We start from the raw sequence: 22,905 nt of genomic DNA, 5'->3' as shown, positions 1-22,905 counted from the left end.
TTGAAACACTAGTTCACATTGTCTCATATAATTAACTTGTGTTTATTTCCAATGAATTTTCTTTTTTTCTATAGAAAATTTGGTATTAAGCATTCCTTTTCCTCATCTTATTATTGTCGAGGGAATGGACTTGCAGAGTCCACAAATAAATATTTAATTAAAATCCTTAGGAAGATCATAAACAATAATATGAGACAATGGCATATTTTGCTTCCATATGCCATATGGGCAAATAGAACCATGACAAAATTCAATATTGGTGTTACCCCCTTTTCAACTAGTATATGGCCATGAAGTCATTATGCCGATTGAATTGAAGAATTTAAAAAATTTGATCTGATTAACATATATCATGCTTTACTAGCCCATCATGACAAACAAAGTACTTCAATTTTAAATTGAGAAGAGGAAAGATATTGTCAAAATGTATTTTGACAAGAAAAATAAAGTTACTACTTTTGAAGTTGCCTAGAAAGTATTATTGTGTGATTTTGGACACACACATAAAGGGAAGCAAACAAAGTTTTAGAAGCTATGGATTGGTCCTTATGAAATAACAACATAATGGGAAATAATTCATACTTACTAAAGTATGATGATGATAGGCTTCTATCATATCCTACAAATGGAGCTCATATCAACATTAATTATCCTGCTTTAGGATCAATTTAATCTTGATCATTCCTATATTCTTGTTTCTTTGTTTTCTTTTAATTTTCTTTTTATTGTTGTTTGTTTTTATTTTCTTTACTTACCTTTTTTTAAAATGTTTTCATTGCATTTTATATGACTCTTTTGAGAGTTTTATTTGAAATGTCAGATATACATCTTTTTAAGATATTTATTCAAAATAGAAATGCAACTAGCTTGGTTACAATTAACACGAAAGATGAGGACACATTAGAGAAATTTTGAGCTAAAATGTGCCTGAAAACAAAAATATACAACCAAAATCAACTTTATAAGAACCAATAGGATTCAATATGATGATGTAAACTATGAGGGATGATTCACAATTTTTGGAGTAAAAAAGTAAAAAGATTAAAAAAATAAAAAATAAGAAAACTACTTTTCAACTCGTATTTTCACTTTATCTCCCTACGGTTTTACACAAATTTCGAGCAAGAGCACTCGTTGGATGATAAATTTAGATCCTAATCCAAGGAGTACCCATGTTTCATACATCTGATGGACCCTTCTAGACGAAAAATGAGAAATACATGAAAAACATGATTGCAAACACATTTTTCATGTATTTCTCATTTTTCATGTAGTAGAGTCCATCAAAAGTATGCAACATGGGTACTCCTTGGATGGGGAATTGAATTATGCATCCAACGAGTGTTGATATCCCTCAAAACTTGAGTAAATTCGTAGGGAGATAAGTTGAAAATACGAGTTGAAAAAATATTTTTTTCCTTTTTGCCTCTAAAATTTGATGATGTAATCTAATCTTATTGTATTATTTCCTCTATTGTTTTATAATATTTCTTAAGAGACCCATTTTAGACCTCAAAAATTCTCTAATAAATAATGTTATAACTAATTATCCATTATCTTAACAACTTTTAGACATGATATTGACATATTTTATTCCAATGAGGTGTAAAAATTGATGACTCCCATATTTCTTTTGGAAAAAGATGGCCCTAAATACTTTTGTTTTATGAAGATTTCAAATTAATATGTGAGTGAATATTTCTTCTCTCTGTGAGAGGGGTTTTCAGTTTGGTTCTATACATTCTATCTTCTATTATGTGAAACCAGAAATCCTAAGTTCAACATAGTCACCTATATTTCCCCGTGGAGTCGCTAGTTATTGATACCCGTTTCATTAAAATGTAATTTTGTATTAAGACACACAATTACCCCTCCGTCATTGCTTTTTCATGTTTTAGATGACCCTAATTTTTTCTCTTTTGACTTATTCCATGACCAAAGGAGGGAGGACACCATATAAAAAAACTAGATATTTCATCAATGCATGTTATGTGAGATATGCATTATGTCAGAAATATTTGATGTGGATGTGAATGGTGGCTAATGATGACATGTTTATTATATTTTTCAACTTATATATATTGATACATTCAAGCCAAATGAATGAATACAAATGGCATAAAAATACATTTCTAAAAATAATTTGCAAAGGTTTAAAGGAAGAGAGGTCTGTTTTGCCATACACTTCAATTATAAAAGGTGATGGATATATGTTATTGCAATGATTCAGATTATATGGGGCCAAGTGTTTTATATTTTATAAATTATATGGTTTGCATCATGCATATGGTATGATAGCTTGTTTAAATTCTTGGACAAGCTATGATCCTTCTCGGAGCTTGGAGTTTAGTATGTGTGTGTTATAATGGTGTTTCCTTTGTTGCTTGTCCATTCGGGTGTAATGTGTTACTGAAAGTGTATTATGAGAGTTTCAATGTAATTCATACCCTGCCCACATATTTGATCCATGCAGTGAATGCATGTATCATGAGTGTTTTGATGGTTGAGGTGTTGTTTTTATGGAGGCCAAGGATGACTCAGATGTTGAGTCACTCCCGAGGAAGATATTTTCTCATTATTTTATCATTCCAGTTGTGCCCAACCTACAAAATCTTTTCAATTATAAATAAAGTTTACTGGAAATCCTTGAAATCAATTACCGAGTTCTTAGTAGCTCAAATACCCTATTTTGACGCGGGGTTTTGTAATAAAAGATTATGGTTATGAGCATTATACAAGGTAATGTTATAAATATTTCCTCAAGTAAATAATGGCTCACTTCATCTTTGAATCCTCATCTATACTATAAATATGTTTTTCATGTGATTCTCCCTTGTCTTCACAAATTGTTTTGGTCCATAACATTAAATCCTCATTTTTATATAAAAACCTTAACCCTAGAGATACATGCATCATGCCATTTTCTATTGTTATAAATCGTTACAACTATGTTTTGGAAATTATGTTCAATTCCTATCAATTTTTTTGTATTCCATAGGATTCAATGAAAAGGTTGAAGCCATGATTAAAGAACAAATAAAAAAAATTAAATAAACCAAATGGCATGTGTATGAAATCAAAAGACACGCTCTCAGAAATTTACAAGGGTTTCTTTTCCCCTATTTGATTCTCCATTACTTCATTATCCACTATACCGCTTTCTTTATCTCCTTGCAAGCCCTCGTTATAGTAAATTTATAAGGAAACATGCTCGTGTTTTTTACCAACTTGCTTTTGTTATTTATTGCTATTAATGTTATGGTTCACTTATAAATATGAGTTCTCATTCATGTAGACCAGGTAGGATGGGCAGTGGCAAAGGAAATAGACCCCTTGGTATTTGGGATACTAACATAAATAAGAAAATATGTTTCTCTATTATCTTTAACATTGACTCATAATAATTTCACCAATTGGCCACCACTAGGAACCTATTGTTTCACTTGTAAATCCCCAATATTCTAGCGAAGTTCCACTTCCCCTTTAAGGCCTCATCCCAATATCCATGAAATTCATGTTTAGGACCATGTTGACAATGCCTGAGACAATTCTCATAACAACGAATGAAATCCATCACCAAACCCTTCTCATGAAGAAGATAAAGGTTGGGGAAAAGTCCTCACCAGTCCTGCTTACCATATATCTATTCATTCTCATTCTTTATCCATTCATTCATAGTCTTCTCCATCTGAGGCATTGAACCCTAGTTTCAGAGCCCTTTTTAATAGAAAATCTGCACTTTGATTCCATGTTCTGTGAATGTTCTGAAAAATGAGGGCAACACAATTTGATTTCAAAGATGTGATCCCGCCCATCAATGGATTAGAGACATAGCCTATAAAAGAGATTTACCATATATCTATTCAATTACAAATTTTGAGTCTCCAATGACCTTTAGTGTTAGCCTTATACTCACATAAACAATCAATAAGTCTAAGTATTCACAAAATAATGAAATAATGAAATTATTAATCATGAAAGTAGACTTACTCTAGATGTCTATGTATGTCCAAAGATGAGGATAATAAGAGAATTTAGGGATGGAGATCACACAAAATTATGTAAGATATTTGTGGAGATATTCATAGAGATATTGTGGAGAAATTTATGGAGAAGGTTCAACCAATTAACCAAATTGGTAATTTGTTATGAGAACCTAAATTCTATAATACAATGCCTCATGTGTGAGAGGATAATGTATTATCATTATTTATTTGTGAATATACAATCATGCTTAAAGGATTTTTCTGCTACAGTTTGTCTCCTATTTTTGATATTTTGCTTTCATTAATTAATAGAATTGGTATTAGAACAAAGCACCTGTGGTTCTTAGGACCTGATCTTTCGATGGTATTATTCCATGGAAAAGCATTGAATAATGTATGAAGTAATCAATTTCATGTAAAATTTGTATGCATCGAATATGCGGTTGTAAACTTGTGCATGAAGTAAGTCATTAGAGAAAGAATGATTTTGATCTAAGAATTTTGGAAATATATACTTGATGCTAGTAGAAGGCCACTTTCTGTGGACATAGCCAATGTTCAGGAGGAGAGACAGTGCTAGAGAACTTGGTGTGCTTTGGAGAGGATATACAAATAAATATTTTTTTTTGGAGATTGGAGGTCATATTGATCTTCACATGGTTTCCTCAACAATCAACACTTCTTCATCGATCTATTGTAGAGGAACGACCAAGGTTCGAATCACAACCACCAAGCACTAAAATAAGGTATTTTTTGCAATCCCCACATGTTTATATTCTTCCCCACGTCGTATATTTCGATGCCCCAGTACTAGATCTCGAATTAGTGGCATTCATATCAAATTTAATTCTAAAGTTGTTTGGAATTTCTCACAAACTATTGGTTGTTGAGCGTGGATCCAATTTTGCAAGTCTATCCACTCCATGTGATAGTTGAAGGGATAATTGTTTCAATTGCATCAATATTTGAGGTCATGGGCCGTGATACTCTGATATATAAACTTTGTTGAAGTAGTTAGATATCTCCCATTGAAGATCAATCCCATAGTTTGAGCCTAGGCACAATACGCTACTATCCTTGAATTGATGAGGTCAAGCATTGGAGCCAAACATAGTATTGATGATTAAAGGTCAAGCATTGGAGCCGAACTTAGTATTGATGATTAAAGGTCAAGCATTGGAGCCAAACATAGTAGTGTAACCCGATAATGGAACCAACACCATGTTGACCATCTCATGGGAAGATCCGTTGATAGTCCGAAGAGCTGTTGGGGAAGCCTTTCATTGACAAAAATAAAGATTTTATTAAGAAGGCATGTCATAGGGATAAGAGTGGATACACGTGTATGGTTATTATTCAAAGTAATTGTTGGCATGAAAGGGGAATTAATAAGCATGATATGTTGAAGAAGCATGGATCAACCAATGAGCTAAGACGACATAGTATAAGGAGCCATTCTTTGTGACAAGCAAAGTTTGATGTTGTTGCATGGACCTGTGTGAAAATATGCAAGTAAAATTTGCTTTTTCATTGTATGTGAAGTGGTGTGCTAAGTCAATTCACGAAAGTGCATAAACCTATGGAGATTGCAGTGCAAGGAGATATGGTTTTATGCATGGGAGAGAGTGTTTTTGGCTAGTATTCTTGTAAACCTTATGCAAATAAAGGAATGAGTGATGAAATGGTTTATGTAAAAATAATTATTACAATAGTTCTTGTGAGGAGAGAGAGTGAGTAGAATATGAATGATTGGATATGTTTTATTGAAGAATTCAATCTCACATCAAGACAAATATTACAACCAACAATGAAAATAAGATGGTACTCTCATGCACCTGAAAGGGGGAGTACAATAGTGAAATTATCCTACACCTTAAGGGGGGAGTTCAAAACAAATGCAAATGGTTATGGTCTTTCCTTTCAGCTGACAAAGGGGGAATTGATGATTAAATTGAAACTGAACTGGTGATGATGGTTATCAGACTAAAATTTTGGAGAACAACACAATTTTCCAATGGGAATCAAAATTTGTCAGTGGACAAGCGGTTGGGATGTTAATTGAGAGAAAATGTGGGTGGTTCATGTGGATGGTAATTTGACCTAGCAAAGGATATACAGATCCTTTTGAATTGCAATTTGGCTTTAGATTGAGTTGTCAAGCATTTTTAGGGATATATCAGACTTGTAACTGATTCACTTCTCTTGGTTTGTGCTCTTCATATTGGGGTTTTTGACATCCAATTTTGGTAGTTTTTCAGGCAATTCTTCATTGAGTCTCAATTCAGGAGTTTCAGCATGAAGACTTGGAGATGGTACTAGGTTCTTACTCTAGACTTACGATTGAGACGGAGAATGTTAGCCTCATACTCACTTAAAGAATAAAAATTCCAAGTATTCAAAAAATAATTAAGTTATGAAGTTATTAATCATGAAATTAGACTTAATCTAGAATGCCACATATGACCAAAGATGAGGATAATGAGAGAAGTTAGGGATGGAGATCACACAAAATCAGCTAAGATATTTGTGGAGATAGTCATGGAGATATTGTGGAGAAATTTATGGAGAAGGTTAAACCAATTAGCCAAATTGGAAATTTGTTATGAGAACCTCAATTCTATAATATGAGGTCTCATGTGTGAGAGGATAATGTATTATCATTATTTATTTGTGAATATACAATCATGCTTAAGGCCTTTTTTTGCCATAGTTTTTGTATCTTGTTTCTAATATTTTGTTTTCATTAATTAATACATTCATGGAGGATAGATGGAGGTGGGAGGCGAAGAGGAGGATGGTCCAGGTAGCAGAAATTTCAACTTTGGTGTTTGTGCCAACCCCAAAATTGGCCCATAAATGGTATGATGAGGACCCAAAGATGTGGAGGAGAGTCCCAACTACACACCGAGAATTTTGGGTAGCCCCATCAAAGAACCCAAGGTGTGTATTTCAGGAGAGGGAAGGGAAAATGAAGGGTCTTATAGATTTAAGAGCAGGTGGATTCCATTAATCCATGAAAAAACTAGTGATATGAGCCAGCATATAGAAGTAAGAGATGGGTCGGTTTTAAAAAATTAGTTTGTTCCCAACTTTCTATACACCCCAAGCCACAAACACAAGCATGGATTTGTAAGGGCCCATCATTTTATCCCACCAAAGTAGGCAAAATGACAAGGAGGAGAACTATGGAGACTCCAATAGGTGGAAGAAGGAGAACACTTGTATTTCATCCATCAACAAAGAGCACCTCTTGACGTAATTAAATATATTTATAACCTTTTAAAAGAAAACATATAATCTTTAATCTTAAACCTAATTAAATTGCAAAATGTTTTTTTTTGTAAACTTGATAGGTCCTTTCTATTTCATTTCAAAAATAAGAGAGGTATACATACACATCCAACAATTGTTAGATGGCCTCAACCCGCCCACTGGGAAACCAGAACTGTTGGCCATATAACTGCATGATAAGTCATCCAAAATTTAAAGGTTTTCATATTTTATAACAATGCAACATAAGTCTGAATATCCTTAATATTCCTAATAGATAGATATTTAAGATATAAACTACACATCTGTAAAGGCATACAAAACATTACTCAAATTTTTCACAAAACACTACCATGCTAGTCAGTCCATTACTCATCTGAAGAATCAATATGCGTCAGATCTTTAGTGCTATAACCTGACATATAAGTCTGTGGAAGATAAGGGATGTGCTTCTAAATTTGGCTAGACGATCATTTTGGAGTTGGATTTGATCCTGGATCAGTTGAAATTCCCTGTGAATTTCCTGAAGATCAAAATTTGGTTTAGATGGACCAACTAAACTAGACCCAATTGCTTTTGCCACTATGTTCTTCATAAGACAATATAAGTAAACCAATTGTTGGGTGTATCTGCCATGAGAATGACTAGGTTCCTCCACTAAGGATTGCCACTCTTCCAGATCAAAATATTTGTTTTTATCCTTTTCCTTTAATTTTGTTTCCTAGTGCGTTATCAACTAACATACAGGAGGAGTGTTACAATGGTAAGTCTGAGCTGCTTCTCGAGTTTTTCCAACTATACCATGATGCCTTCTAGCTTTGGTTGGTGGAGATTGAGCCTTCCCTTCTCCACACCCTCAATATCTTATTGGCTTGATGGGCCTTAACCCAGGTTCAACGTTAAGCAACCAAGCAAATCCCTACACTACTGGCCCTTTTGGCATCAATCCGCGGAGTGTGGACTGAAGTCTCACCCAAAGTAGTATGGGGGGATGTAGGAACTAAGTTTCTGCACCCTTAGATGGTTTTGGTGTTGGTTATATTCCCTAATCCTTCCTTCACGTAGACCGATAAGACCTTTAGGGCTTATCAAAGTACTTCTCTTATTCGTCCTTAAAGCCTCTGCGAAAGTCTTTTATCGTCCTTCGCGGACCTTAAATAAATAGATCAGGAACTTATGTGCCTCTGTAATTACTCTTACTTCTGTATTTACTCAGATTCTCTTAGTTTCGTATTGTCTTACTAGGTAATTATAATTATTGTGCATAAACATATATTCTTACTTGCGTTCATATAACAAAGAGAATCATATAGATTCGTGCATCAGAGTAGTATTAAAACATAAACCCAGTATTAAACATAACATAATCACATGCAATTAACAAAAGTAAAATACACAAGTAATTCCATAATACTTCTCTTTATTGATAATCTAGATTTACAGTACAGACTTTGACTACCCTATGCACATAGTTGCAAGGGTCCGCACACTCAGCTGCGGACTTCTACCCTAGGCCTCTGCGCACTCAGCTGTAGAGCCTCTTTCTATGCTAAGACTCTTCGCTCTTAGCTTTCACAGACCCATCAAATGACTTAGAACTCTACCAAAAACTTATGAACTACCTTAGACTCTTCTAATACTCCCTTTTTATACAATCCCATGGCCTGCGGACCAAGGGCAGATCTCATCAAGCCGACACAAAATATCTAAATTAAGGGTGGAAACCCTTTTTGACTGTTTACATATTCACTCTCCATGACCAAAAAATGCGGAGACTTTACATTCTTTACACAAATCTTGGGCTTTTAGCCGCAAAACTTGGGATTTTAACCCCAAAATTGACCCTAGGGGACCTGTTCCCAACAGGCCCCCAATACAAATCTGGTGACTCGCCCCTGAGTCACTCTACTGGTGCAAATATCTTGTCACAAAAACCTCCCAGCTCCACCTATACCACTACAACTTCGGTGGTAAATTGTTTTTCCGCCTACTTCACCTGCTCGACCAGCTGCTCCGTCGCTGGCTCTGTGTCGTCTGTCTGTATTTTCTGCTGTGTCACCTACAGACTAGCCAATTTCCCTTCAATGGAGGCAGTGAGTACATAGGCCTCCTCTAGCCAAGGCCCCAATCTAGCCTTGAGTACTGTCTCCTTGCGCTGAGCTGCATCCACCTATTCTTTCAGCGCCTTTGCTTCCTGCAACTTCGCTAACCTTTGTGTAATGGAGACAGTGTGCATTGTCACTTTAACCTCATCATATCTCTACTGCAACTCCTGCACCTCTGTTTCCAACCTCTACACAATGGGATCCTCCTATAGGTTGGTGAGTACTTCGAGCGATTGCTCGAAGAGCACAGTGCACTCCTTCGTGGTGGCATCTATAACTACTACTGCATCTTTAACAGAATTTTCACACTGTTCTTTAACCTCTAGTGGAGTGGAAGGTTGAGCCCTCAACTCGAGCTCTGTAGTTTTAAGGTTCAGTTTAAACTGAAGCTTAGCTAGATCTATTCTCGCTTCACGCACTTCGATAGTGAGCTTTCAGATTCTCACATCCAATGGTGCATCTTCAGGAATATCCAGCTCTGGCACAGTCCTACATGCCTCAGTAACCACCTTGTTCATGTTCTCATTCTTTTTTGTGGTGGTCTTAAGAATATCATTGGCATAATTCTTCTGTGCAGCGAACTGAGCATTGTTCACCTTCTTCTCACTGATAACATTTAGGGCGTGTTGTTCTCGAGCTCGAAGTTCTATGATCACACCATCTTGTAAGGTGTGAAGGGATTCACTTGGAAGCGCGGCCAAATTTAGCCCAACCCTCTTGAGGGTGTTGATAGTGGTCCTGTCAGCTTCTGCTTCTGCAGTCAGCGCTCCATCCGACAGCACTATGGCTCGAGGACCTAGCGTGTGTACCATTTCTGCTACCTCCAACATTCCAGACGCCAAACTACACTGCTACACCCCACACTAGTGTGTACCTATGATGCATGGATCTACAACTCGTGCAGACCCATTTGAGTGGCACCCAAGGCATATTGTTGCTGCAGCTCGAACTGTTGTAGCAGTTCTGTGGTTGCATCCCTCACCGCATCGCCAATGTCGTTCAAATCACACTCTGTTAATGTGATTGGGTTGAGGGACATTTTGTTGGCTTTGGACTTCTTCTGCGGCCCTACTTTCTCCTACTCCCTGTTTCGTTTAAATCGGAACGGAGTAGTCTCTGAGTCTGCTCCTCCCTGGTCGGATCACTGCTCTTCCTCTTCTATCTCCAAGGAAGGATATTTCTAACTCTTGTCGGAGTCGCACTCCTCCTCTTCTTCCTACCCTTCTGTCTGTTTTTTGGCAGTGCACTCCACTTTGGCTTTGTCCTCAGCCTCTTTCTTCCTCTTCTCAGCCAACTGTTCCATGTTTAGCATGGCCTCTTCCTTCTTACACTTCATTGAAGACTTGCTAGACACAACTGTCAAGTCAGAGGTCATGCGCCACTCTGTTGGCTAGCGGTAGAAGACCGCCATGATTGCATCATCTATGGCGAGGTATGGAAGGTCATACCACTTTTTCTCATGGTCCTTCCGCACTTTCATGGAGACATAATGGAAGTCTGCTTTGAACTCCACATACTCTGCCAACTGGTTGAAGACAGTCGGTGACAACCGTGGTTTGCAGTTGATGGCCATGTTGATACTTATCTCTATCAAGATCCAAAAGATATTGCTATACTTGACCCTTTGGGGGTCATTGGTGTCCTAAAGCGAAGAAAACTTCCCTGCTTCTAGTAAATCCTATGTGACTGGAGGAAACTGACTATCCTCCGGTAACTCCCATGCGACTAATACTATGGATAGCAGCAACCATGCATAGTGAAAGGTTTTGTTGTGGTCCTGCACCTCTCTGCAGTTCACGAGGAACTTGCTGCAGAGGTAGCGTGCCTAGTTTAATTGTACGCCCTCTGTGCACTCGGTCGCTAATGATACAATTGGTGCCAGCACTTCATCTGCGCAACACTTTCTCATAATTTTCCCTACCAGGATCTGGGTGGCTACCTTGACCACAGGGTCAGTTATACTAGAAATGGAGTAGCCACGCGGATTCTTGGCGAGCTTAAATTTGTCCTTCATTTGCTCGGCGAGGTCACGCTCACCTATCTTTATGCCAAATGCCATGGCCAAATTTAATCTTGAATGTGGTAGCCGAGTGATCCTATGGATCAACATGTCAGTGATCAGTATTGGTTCTTCCAACCACATGCACCCATCGTGCACCAAGCACAACAGCTGTTTGATCACTATCATGGCTATGGGTGCACGGTTGTAATGCGGAACCCATAGCATGTTTAGCAGTCCTGTATTGTCCACCTCTTTTATCCATTTCCTTGTCTCCAACATGGTCACATCAGTGTCCTTATAGAAGGCACGATGCATGAACTAATCAGTCTCTAAGTGGGGAAAGTGCTCCGTATTGGCCAAATCCTAATCCTCCAGCTTTAAAAGGAGGATGCGCACCAGGAGAGGTTTGTGTAATGCAGTCTTGTTCGACAGCAATGGTGTATGCAGTGTGACCTTTCTCTCATCAATGTCCTTGGGGACCTTTGCCTTGCCTTAGTGCGGGGGAATGTATTCAGGTAGTTTAGAGATAGGGTCAGACCCTTCAATGTCAACATCCTCAGCCCCCATGTCAATGTCGTCCCCACCCATATTGATTTCTTCATTGTCTTCTTTAGGTTCCAAGTCAACTACCTTGCCCTTCTCCTGCGTGATGGGATTTTCCTTCTGCAGGTGTTTTCTGGGTGACGCTCGCATCGACGGTGTCACTTTCTACTTATCTTTCTTCGTTTTAGGACCCTCTTTGGTCGGCATAGGATTCAGCCTGGGAGACCTCAGCAATTTGGGTACCTCTGCAAGTACTTCAACACTTGTTATCTCCAGGGCAACTTCCTCAGCTTCCATTGCTTCTCCAGCACTCACGGTTTGTGCGGGCGCTGACATGATACTAGAAAAAAACTCTTGTGTTTCCTTTCGCAACTTCTCAAACATTGAACTCATGATCAAAGCTTCAAATTACAAACGGTTCATACACGCTTGAGATCTCAACACCTGAATTCTCAAAATTCCAAGTTTTTTTTGCTAGGAAGCCACCTGTAATTTATAGGCATTTTCGAATTCAAATTCAACCGTTCCCCCCACAATTCATTCATAAATGCTGGATTGGCGGCAGATTTTCAAAGATCTTTCCCTTAAATTTTGACTTAAATGTCACCCCCCCCCACTCCATTTAGATGTATTCCCACTGTCAATTCATGAACAATGACCATAACGGTCACTTTTTGGCTTCCCTGCACGGTCCCTTATTTGATAGCACATCTCCCCGCGCGTCTTGCTGACATTGTGACATTCCTTCATTCCTCGCAATTTCCCAATTGTGCAGCTCCACAACCCGAGCAGTGTAGTCTATAGTCCCACACCTCCTTTCAGGAGCTTGGAGCACTAAGACTATGCTTCCATCATGTATTCATCTATCTAAATCACCGGTGTATGGCTTCAATCGGCTACCATTCACCCTCCCTGGGAATGGCTCTCCATTCAACTTTACCAACTGAACTGCTCCACCATCGGTAATCTCCTTGATGACATAGGGCCCTAGCCAATGCATCTGAAATTTTCCTGGAAATTTATCAAACTTGATGTCATATAATAGAACTAAATCATTTACCTTGAAGGTGCGCAGTTTGATGTGCTAATCGTGCCATGCCTTTCCACGCTCCTTTTGAACTTGTTGATGGAATCCAACTAGAAATATATCCTCTTCAAGCTCTGTTAGTTGTGTAAGCCTCTCCTCTAAGGCTTTGCGATCTGCCATTCCTGTGAATGCCACTATGCGTAGACTAGGTACAATGTATTCCATTGACATCACAGCTTCTACACCATAAACCAGTCTGAACGACATTTGTCCAATCAACTTCTTGCAAGTCGTTCTATAAGCCCATAGCACCACGGGCACGCGCACATCCCAGTCATTTCTTTGAGCATTGCAAACCTTTGTTAGCATGCTCTCCAATATTTTATTAAACACTTCCACCATCCCATTAGCTTGCGGATGATATGGTGTGCTCTTCTGATGGTAAACCTGAAATTCCTCTATCATTGCGTTGATTGTCTCATTAAGAAAATGCGTACCGCGATCGCTCATTAAATTTTTTGGACAGCCAAACCTTGTCAGCACGTACTCAAAGATGAATTTTTTTGTTTTCGTGCTTGTACAGTCATTCACAGGTTGCGCCTCCGCCCATCTTGTTAAGTACTTAGTCACGGTGATGATGTACCAAGCACCCGTCTTCTTCCCTGGAGGCTGAATTGGTCCCACAAAATTCAATTTCCCACTTCTAGGAGGGTTGTAACGATATTTGTGGATTCAACGGCAACTCATCCCTGTGTGAGGGTCTACCAATCCTTTGGCATGCGTCGCATGCCCTAAAATATGCTTTTGAACCCTTATGCAAGGTCGGCCACCACAACCGAGTGTGTAGAATCTTTTGCGTTGTTGCTTTTCCTACATAATGACCTCTCGTGGCTCCACCATGAGCCTTAGTGAGGAAGTTTTTTCGTTCAAAATTTGGCACATATCGTTGCAATATTTCATCTGATCCCATTTTGTACAAATGCCCTGCAATGATAGAAAAGTCTACCGTGTGCACCACTAGTTCCTTCTTTTGTTGACTTGTATATCGTTTCGGGGCCATTCTTGTCGTCAAGAAGTGTATAATATCTTCAAAGTGGTTGTCCGTGACGTACAATACAAAGAGATGCACATCAGGCAATCCTTCCTCCAAATTAGTAGGCTCCTCTCCAGTTTCAATGCGTGACAGATGATCTGGTCCTGCATTCAATCATCCTGGTTTCACAATGACTTCAAAGTCATATTCATGGAACAATAATGGACACTTGCATATCTTCCCCCCAACACAGGCTTGTTGACCAGGTATTTCAATGCAGAATGGTCTGTATACATCTTAAAATGTCCACCCAATAGATAATGCCTAAAATTTTGGAGCGTGTACACCATAGCTAATCCTTCGCGCTCTGTCGTGGAATAATTTTTCTCAGCTTTGGACAACTTCCTACTTGCGAACGCTATAGGGTGATCCAAGTCCCCTTCATTGGCTTGTGTCAGTATTTCTCCCAGCGCAATACATGATGCATCCACATGCACATGAAATTCCTTCTTCCAATCCGAGAAGACTAGGATCGGCGCGGTGACCATTTTCTCCTTTAGCACATCCAAGCTCTTCTGGCATTCTTCATTCCAACAAAACGTAACATCCTTCTTTAATAGTTTTTCCATCGGCGCGGTGATCTGGGCATAGCTCTTGATGAATTTCCTATAGTATCCTGTATGCCCCAACATTGCACGCAGTTGTTTCACACTCCTTGGTGCTTCTAAATTTATTATGACCGCGATCTTTGTAGGGTCTACCATCAAGCCTTGTCTGCATACCACATGACATAGCAAGATCCCAAATGGGATACAAAACAAGCATTTCTTCAGATTGAGCACGATCTCATACCTCCGTCATGTATCTAGCATCAAGCACTGACTTTCCACATGGTGCTTTACCAATCCAAACACTATCCAATCATCAAAGTATACCTCCAGAAATTTGTGAATGAAATCCTTGAACGCCACGATGACTACGCGCGAAAAGATCGCCGACACGTTCTTCAGCCCAAAAGGAATCATCGTATACTGGAAGCATCCCCATTCAGTTGCGAAGGTCATCTTACTTCTATCCTCCAGCACGATCTTGATCTGATGGTACCCAGAGAACCCATCAGTGAACGAATATGATTCTTGGCTGCCAACATTATCCAGGACCTCATCGGTGAATGGAGTTGGGAAGGGATCATGCACACAGGCATCATTCAACTTCCTGAGATCTACGCATATCCTTATTTCTTCCTTATGCTTCTTTTCCTGAACTACTATTGGGCTCACCCAATTAGATTCTTCTACCGGTTCAATGATACCTGCTGTGAGCATTTTATCTAGCTCTAAGTGGACCCTTTCTTTATATTTCGGATTGAGGTGGTAGGGTCTTTGCTTCACAGGTTTTGCGTCTGATTTTAGGGTGATCATCATGACACCCAGGTCTCCTATCATCCCTTTCAGATATGAAAACTTCATGGGGAACAGATCCTGATATTCACGGAGTAATTCAGCGATCTTATCTACCGTCATGTCATACCAGAAGTCCCCAATTTTTGCAAAATTCGGCTCTGCCTCTATGCCAATGTTCACCTGTCTAATTTTGAGCGGCTCGGTTATGTCGAGGTTCTCTAGTTGTGGGCCTTCAACTTTGCGGTGACCTTTAGTCTCTGGAATATTAATCTTCCTCTGGTCTTCATCTTCTTCTTTCACTATTACATTTTAGCACTCCAGCGCGTGGCTCAGTTGGGTAGTCCAATCAGGTTGAATCAAATCTAGAGGATCCTATGGTATCCTGAAAATTTCTTCCTTAACCTCCTACAACGCTTCATCGATACTTTCAAACCCATCCTCAAAGTTGAACATCATGAAAAATCCTTGGTAAAAAACATCCCATTCTTCAATGCCATGGCAGAGTTCCTTCTCCAAGTACGAATTCATTGGTATAACACCCAAGGTATGACAAAACAGATGTACCCACTCCGGCTGAGGCTTCACTCCATATGCTTTAGTCCATTTGGCCAAATGGTCGCATGGATCATTTCTCCCATCATATTTTTATTTAGCTGCACTTGTGGGTGGCCAAACCGCACTCTCATAATTTTTTTGTATACGTGCCTATCATCAAAACTGTCCTTGTGAGTGCCCCACCATCTCAGAGGTGTAGCACATAGCACCTAGTCCAGGGCCTGGAAGCGATGTTTCTCTGGTACTTCTCTCTCAAATGCATCCAAAAATTGATCAACATCAATTAAACCATCATAGTAAGGCAAATTTCTTACCTCTGATGATACACAGCGCAACAACTTTGTCACCATATTACAACGCAGCGTAGATACTTCATGCATTCGATTCTGCCTATGCTCCAATTCTTCATCTAAATATGATGTGCAGGAACTTTCATGGTCCCATGCAATACATTCATCTACTGTCGAATTCACCCAATCCCGATCTCGTGTCGTTATCTTGTAAATCTGGCCCAAATCATCATCACTTTCACAATCGCGGACCGACTCAGTACAACGCAGTCCTTCTGTAGGGTCCAGTGGCACCACTACGCAAAACGATTTATTCTCAAATAGCATTATCCGCTTCTTGAGATTGATTACCCCATTCATGTCAGTGGCCCAATCGATCCCAAGGAGCGTGGGGTAGGGATTTTTGTCATCCACAATCTCTATCACTTCAAAATCAGCGAGTGTACTTGCGCCTTCGATATCAACTATTACCCCCTGCAACCTCCCCATTGGGATGATTGTTTACTGATTCACCATCCTTAACTGACTCAGAGACCACTGTAGCATAGGTTTCCCCATTCTCTCCCATGTCTGTTTCAGTAAAACGTTCAAGTCTAACCCCAAATCTAAAATAACCCGATCCATCTCATATTCTCCTATATGCGCGGTGAGTCTCATCTCATGTCCAGTTCTTGCCTTATGCTTACCAAGCTATCTAACCACGTGCAATCCATCAGTAGTGGTTTCCTTGCCAGCGCACCTATTGATTATCTCCTACAGTCCCTTCACAACCTTGCTATCATGTAGTAGTTTCATGCAGGTCTCCAAGAACGTGGTAATCATGGACGAGTCCATTTCTTTAGTTGACTTCTCTTGACTCCTTGAGGTAGAGGCCTTAGCGAAACTTTTCTTCGCTTCCATAAATGTTTCTTTTGTGTGTTTTATATCAAACATGGTCTCCCTTTCTGGCACTTTGCGAACCCACTCACCTTCTTCAGGCTACTTCCCCTTATCCTCACTAGTCTCCGCTCCACTCTGCAACCCAATATTTACCTTAGGATCTTTCTCACGAGGCTCAACCCTCATCATCTGCAGGTTCTAAGTCGGTTGCTGAGGTTGTGCTCCCTTCTTGCATATCTTAGCTAACAATATAGGGCAATCCTCTGTTGCATGGTCAAACTGAGTACAATAGAGGCATGAAAGTTGCGTCAGATTCAAGAAGTCTCGTGCGTAATGTCCTGGTACTCCACAATTGTAACAAATAATCTGCCCTCTACCTCTACTAGGTCCTCCTCCACCTCAGCCTCATTCGCATCCCTGATACTCGCCTCGTGCTCCTCCTCTGGAGGCCGCATTTCTGCCTACACCCTAATGCAGGTGCCCTATCCATCATTAATTCGTAACTTCGACAATTGTGCTCATCATGACCCACATATTGACATAATTTGCAGAAGAGCTGTTGCGGTGTTTATACAAATTTCTACAGCAAATGGAAATTGTCTGTCGCATGTTTCCTAGCTACCTGATAGATAACACACCATAGCGTGGGCCCTGTACTTGGCCCTACTTCAACTTCCGGTCTCAGAGGCATTGGTCCCCCTGTTGCAACAAAATTTGAGAAAACTGGACAGTTATTTTTCTCATGCCCCTGGCTTTTGCACTTTAGGCACCACGCTTCTTCGCGCGCCTCTGGCCAAGTTGTTATGTCTTTTTTCAGAATTTGCATTTCGAGGCAAAGGTTCTGCAACTATGCATGAATTTGTTGAACTCCTAGATTATCATCTTGTATTGGTGTCTCGTGTAATCTCATTGCGATTTCCAGACCTTTCGCCTGGGTCCCAATCTTCTGTTGTGATAGCGCAACCCTTAGATGAGGCAGGAGCGAGGCAACAAACCATTCACAGTGCTGCCCATCAGTTAGATTCATGTTGGCCTTGTGGATCGTACACTTAAATCTCTAATCCAAATCCTAGGGTGTCTCACCAGGCTTCCTCAAATGTCATTATTTATTTGGTTGATTTAGGGGGTGATGGTTTTCTTAATTATTTTATAAATTATGTACATTTTAAGAGAAAAATTTGAGTGTGTGGTTTATTGTAAATATTCTCTTATAATTGAAAATATGAGAGGAGTTGGGTTGTATAGATATGTTAGGGATTATAAGCTCCTTGAATAGAAATTAGTTGATTCAAAAGAGGGATAAGATATTTTAGGGATTTATTTGAGTGATCTATAGAGAAAATCATGGACGTAGAATAATCCATAACTATGTAATTAATTCTATAAATGTAAGCCTGCGTATGAGGATAGATAGGATAAGAGGATAGGGAGAAGAAGTGATAGAGGGAAAGGCAGAGATGGGTGTGAGGAAATGTGTGAGGGTCATTTCAAATGTATAAATCAGGCCAAGCATTTTATGTATATAGTTTGATTAATGAAAAAAAGTTTTCATTATGTTATTTCATCTTGGATGATTTTTGATTGGTTGAATTCCCATTGAAGTCTTGGATAAGAGATTTACTCCTTTAATGTTCTGTGTTGAAGCAATTCTATCATTTTGAAAGACCATTATAATAAGTTGAATCTTTAGATCTGAAAATGTGCATTGAAGAAGCCTATGATGATGAGCTGAAGTTATCAACGCAGAAGGTATTTGCAGAGGTCATGAAACATGACTAGCTATTACGAGATCTCTTAGTGATTGGAGCAATGTAAAGTGTTTTAAGAATTTGGAGTGTGTATGTGTAATTTCTTTATAGCATTGAAGGAGGTATCTTGCTTGTCCACGAAGATCGAGTCACATCCATGAAGGAGAACTTTGTTTTATGCAGAGTAAGAAGGTGAAATCAAGTTAGGAGTTTGACAATCAAATAAAGTATCATATATGTATGACATGTCGATTCTATGACTGGGTAAGGTTGGTAGATGAATCTATGTCTGTGTGAAGTTTAGTGTGAATCATTAGTCGAGAGATCCTTATAGGAATCCAGTGGAACAAGAGAGAGTGATTATGATCATCATGATGATTTGATCGAAGTTAAAGAAGTTATGTGTATATTAAGTCATTGAATCCATTTGTTATAGTGATCTTTGGATTAGGAGGATCAAAGATTTGGATTCAAAGACAACTCAGTTGAATTACGAAGGAAGATCTATGTTAACACCTGAATTCAACCATTCCAGGAATGAAATCAAGATGATAATTCTCTGTTCGACACCAAGAGGAAGTACATATACGAATTGATTAGAAGTATAATGACCAAACTGGATTACAGAATTGATCTGGTTTGGGCTGGTATATTCCCCACGTATAAAGGAGATGTGTACGCATAGTAACATTGGAGGAAATAATCCTGCATAACTCTGTGTTAGAGTAAAGATGAAGGGTATTCAGTTTCCGTGGAGAAGTTTGATTCCTACTTCCATAGTGTAGTTTTGTTCCTAAACCAAGAGTTCAATTCCTGTTCCTGTTCTGACAAAAGGGGTTTAATAGATGAAACCTGAGGACATACGAGAGCATAGACAGAGAGTGAGAATACAATGTAATCGATAGAGGAATTGTGACTAAGGCTGAAATAAGAATGGTGGAGGAATATACTGTGGGGGATAGGAGTGTATGGGTGTCTTGATCGTGGTTGAAGGCCCACACTCAATCCTAACCATCGATCGCATTTTCAACCACTTACGTCACAGTCAACTGCGGGGGTTAAGTTGTTTGGTAATGCGTGTGTTAGGGGAAGACCCACGGGCCGTATATTTGATGACCTTGTAGATTTTATGACCTTGTATATCCAACAAATATCGAGTCATAAATTGATCGATATTTAATCTCAGAGTGGACCCGAGTTGTTATGGATGCTGGTTTATTTTATTTGAGGTCTGATCTTGTGCATTCAGGTGGAATTGGCGTTCATTGGCGGGTTCTGTGTTATTCCTCTGTTTGATGATTGGTCGAGTTTTGAATAAAATCCACCAATGTAAATGGTTCCGATTTGTATAGGTGGGCCATAACCCATAGGTCATGGGAATGGTGAGGAAGATGCAGTTTTTCTGCATCAGAGCGACTAGTAGAGATAAGTTTGACTTCACATTTGATACTACCTGCTTCAAAAATGACCCAAAATTCCTTAGGACTTTCCAAACTCCTCAATTTAGAAACAACCATGATATTGGTCAATCAAAGACAAATAACCAGGCCTGAGAGGATGAGATTATGGTTAACAATAAAAGCATATCCGCACCAATCGCTTGCTTTGTGAAAGTCATGAATGTGAAGAAGTCTCCCATCCATTGTTGCTATTGAAACTAGGAGGGAGCACTTAACCCCAACCGATGAGAAAACCACTGTTCTGGAGCGAAAACATTAGAGAAAATCTTGATCGTCTATGCCCACATATCCCAAGATAGCTTACCACGTTCAATGCCACCTTTCACATGCAGGATATTAAATGAAGGTCGTCATCCGACCACCTTTCCTTATGCTTCATAATTACCCTGTCCTTGGCTCAGATCCCATCGAGGCCATTACATCATCTCTCACCACGATCAGGGATCTCAGATTCAAATCTTGCATTTGAAGGTTGCTATCACATGCATCTTTTATCAAAATTTGTTTCATTTGATCCCACCCTTCGCTACGTTCTATTGTGTGCCATGTTTGGACCAACATCCTACCAACATTTTGGCAACCCCAATTTGCCAGGAAATCCGTTGCCCCAAAATGTATTTTTTTTTTTAAATTAAGAAATGTTTTTATATTAATTTGAAATGAAATATTCAAGTTTTTTTTTTCTCAGTTAAGACTAACCTAAGTACCCACGGGGATTTGAACCGGTGACCTATCGCAAGGAGTGCCTTAACAGCGCACCCAATCACCGTCAATCCAAAGCCCCGTGGGCTAAATATTCAAGTTAATATATATATATATATATATATATTCTTTAACATTAGATGTATATAAATTGAATATATATGAAATCTTTCTAAAGGTAACACTTATTATTATACCTGCCATGGGTAGCATATAACGCATTCAATTCTATCTTTGACTAACAATTAGTTTAATTTGACAATCTTTTTTATATTGTTGAGTTGAGGCTTCTGTGATCCATATCAAGATTGAAAAAAGTTTTTCAGCGTAAATCACATGATAGAATATTTGTCGACGCATTTCGAACCAACGAGTGTGGTTCATCGTCAGCACAAGTTGAAGAACCAGATCATGGCTGCATATTAAATAGGGAGAGCAGATCATCCAACGGTTAGGTTTGACTAAAAAACAACTATATTGAAAAAACAACTATATTAGGTCAGACTTGATAAATGGCTAAGATTGACCAAGAACAGCTGGATTTGATTATTCAATAATATTATTATGCTAAAATATTATTTTAATATTTATTGTAAGTTATTTAAGTGAAAAGATAATCATATTTGAGTTAATAATAATATTAGGCTAGAAATAATATCTCTAGGGACACTAGTTGCTAGTAATCGGAAGGATTTAATAATAACTAATAATAAATATTGTACTATTATTATAATAATGTCATAGTATTAAACTTATTATTAATGTCTAGTGTAATTACTTAATATAAATCTAATACTAAGGTTATTTAAAAGGAATAAGTAATAATATCTATGGATATTATTAAATATAAGAATTTAACATAATCTTAGTTATCGTTATACTAGATCATCCAACTTAGTATTATTATCATCATTATTATTATATTATTATTATTGGTATTAAAAGTAATATTCGTTATGATACTCGTATTATTCTTACTATCAAAAGTCAGGGTATCAATTTATTAGTATTCTAATAGGAACCTATATTACAAGTTCTAGGGAAATTAGTAATAGTAAGGATTTATTGTATTGTTATTATTAATATAATAGTGTTATAATAATAGTATTTTATTAAGGGATGGGTAACTATTCAACATAGATTTATTAGAAAATCCGTCTACATAAATTTGCTATTTAAATATCTTATGCTATATAATTTAACCCTATAAGAAAGGAAAGAAAAGGATTATAAGAAATCAAGGAACATTTCCACAGAGGATCAAAGAACTATGGCTAAAGAAAGAAGGTTAAAGGATAACAAGGGGAAATCTCTGGAACAAGTTATTAAAAGAGGGAGGGGAGGAGGGGGAGGAAACGACTAGGAGGCAAGGGCCGGGACCCAACAACTACTGATATTCCAACCGTCATCTCTATTAAGATTGCTTGGCCTCCTTTCAATCTCAATGGCTTCCCTAAATTTTTCGGTGATGGAACTGCGAAACTCTAGCAATAACATTGGCCTCCTCAATACAAACATGATGTTTGGTTTTCTCTGCATGCTCTGCTAGAGCAGAAGACTTAGTTCTCCTATGCTTAAGATCAGCTACGTGCTCACTAATTCTTTGATTAATGGAGCGTCCAGTCTCACCAATATAGGGGGTCCCACAGGAACAAGGAATAATATAGACCCCCTTCATGTCCTTAGGGTCGATAGGATCCTTCACTGAACGGAGGGACTTACGAATGGTGTTAAGGGGTCTAAAGGTCGAGGGAACATTATGCCTCCTAAGAATCCTCACAATCTTATCAGTGGTCCCTTGAACAAAAGGTAGATGGACCCCTGGGATTCGTTCTTTAGGTTCTTTTTTAACTACCGAATTTTTGGAAGCTTTGAGGAAAGCCTTCTAACCAAGGTATCTGC

The sequence above is a fragment of the Pinus tabuliformis genome, chromosome 5_2 (genome assembly GCF_031772625.1).
Source record: "Pinus tabuliformis cultivar Carrire ecotype Pingquan chromosome 5_2, CPIR1, whole genome shotgun sequence".
NCBI classification, from domain to species: domain Eukaryota; kingdom Viridiplantae; phylum Streptophyta; class Pinopsida; order Pinales; family Pinaceae; genus Pinus; species Pinus tabuliformis.
The sequence above is the reverse complement of the archived record's forward strand: the minus strand, read 5'-3'. Positions refer to the sequence as shown.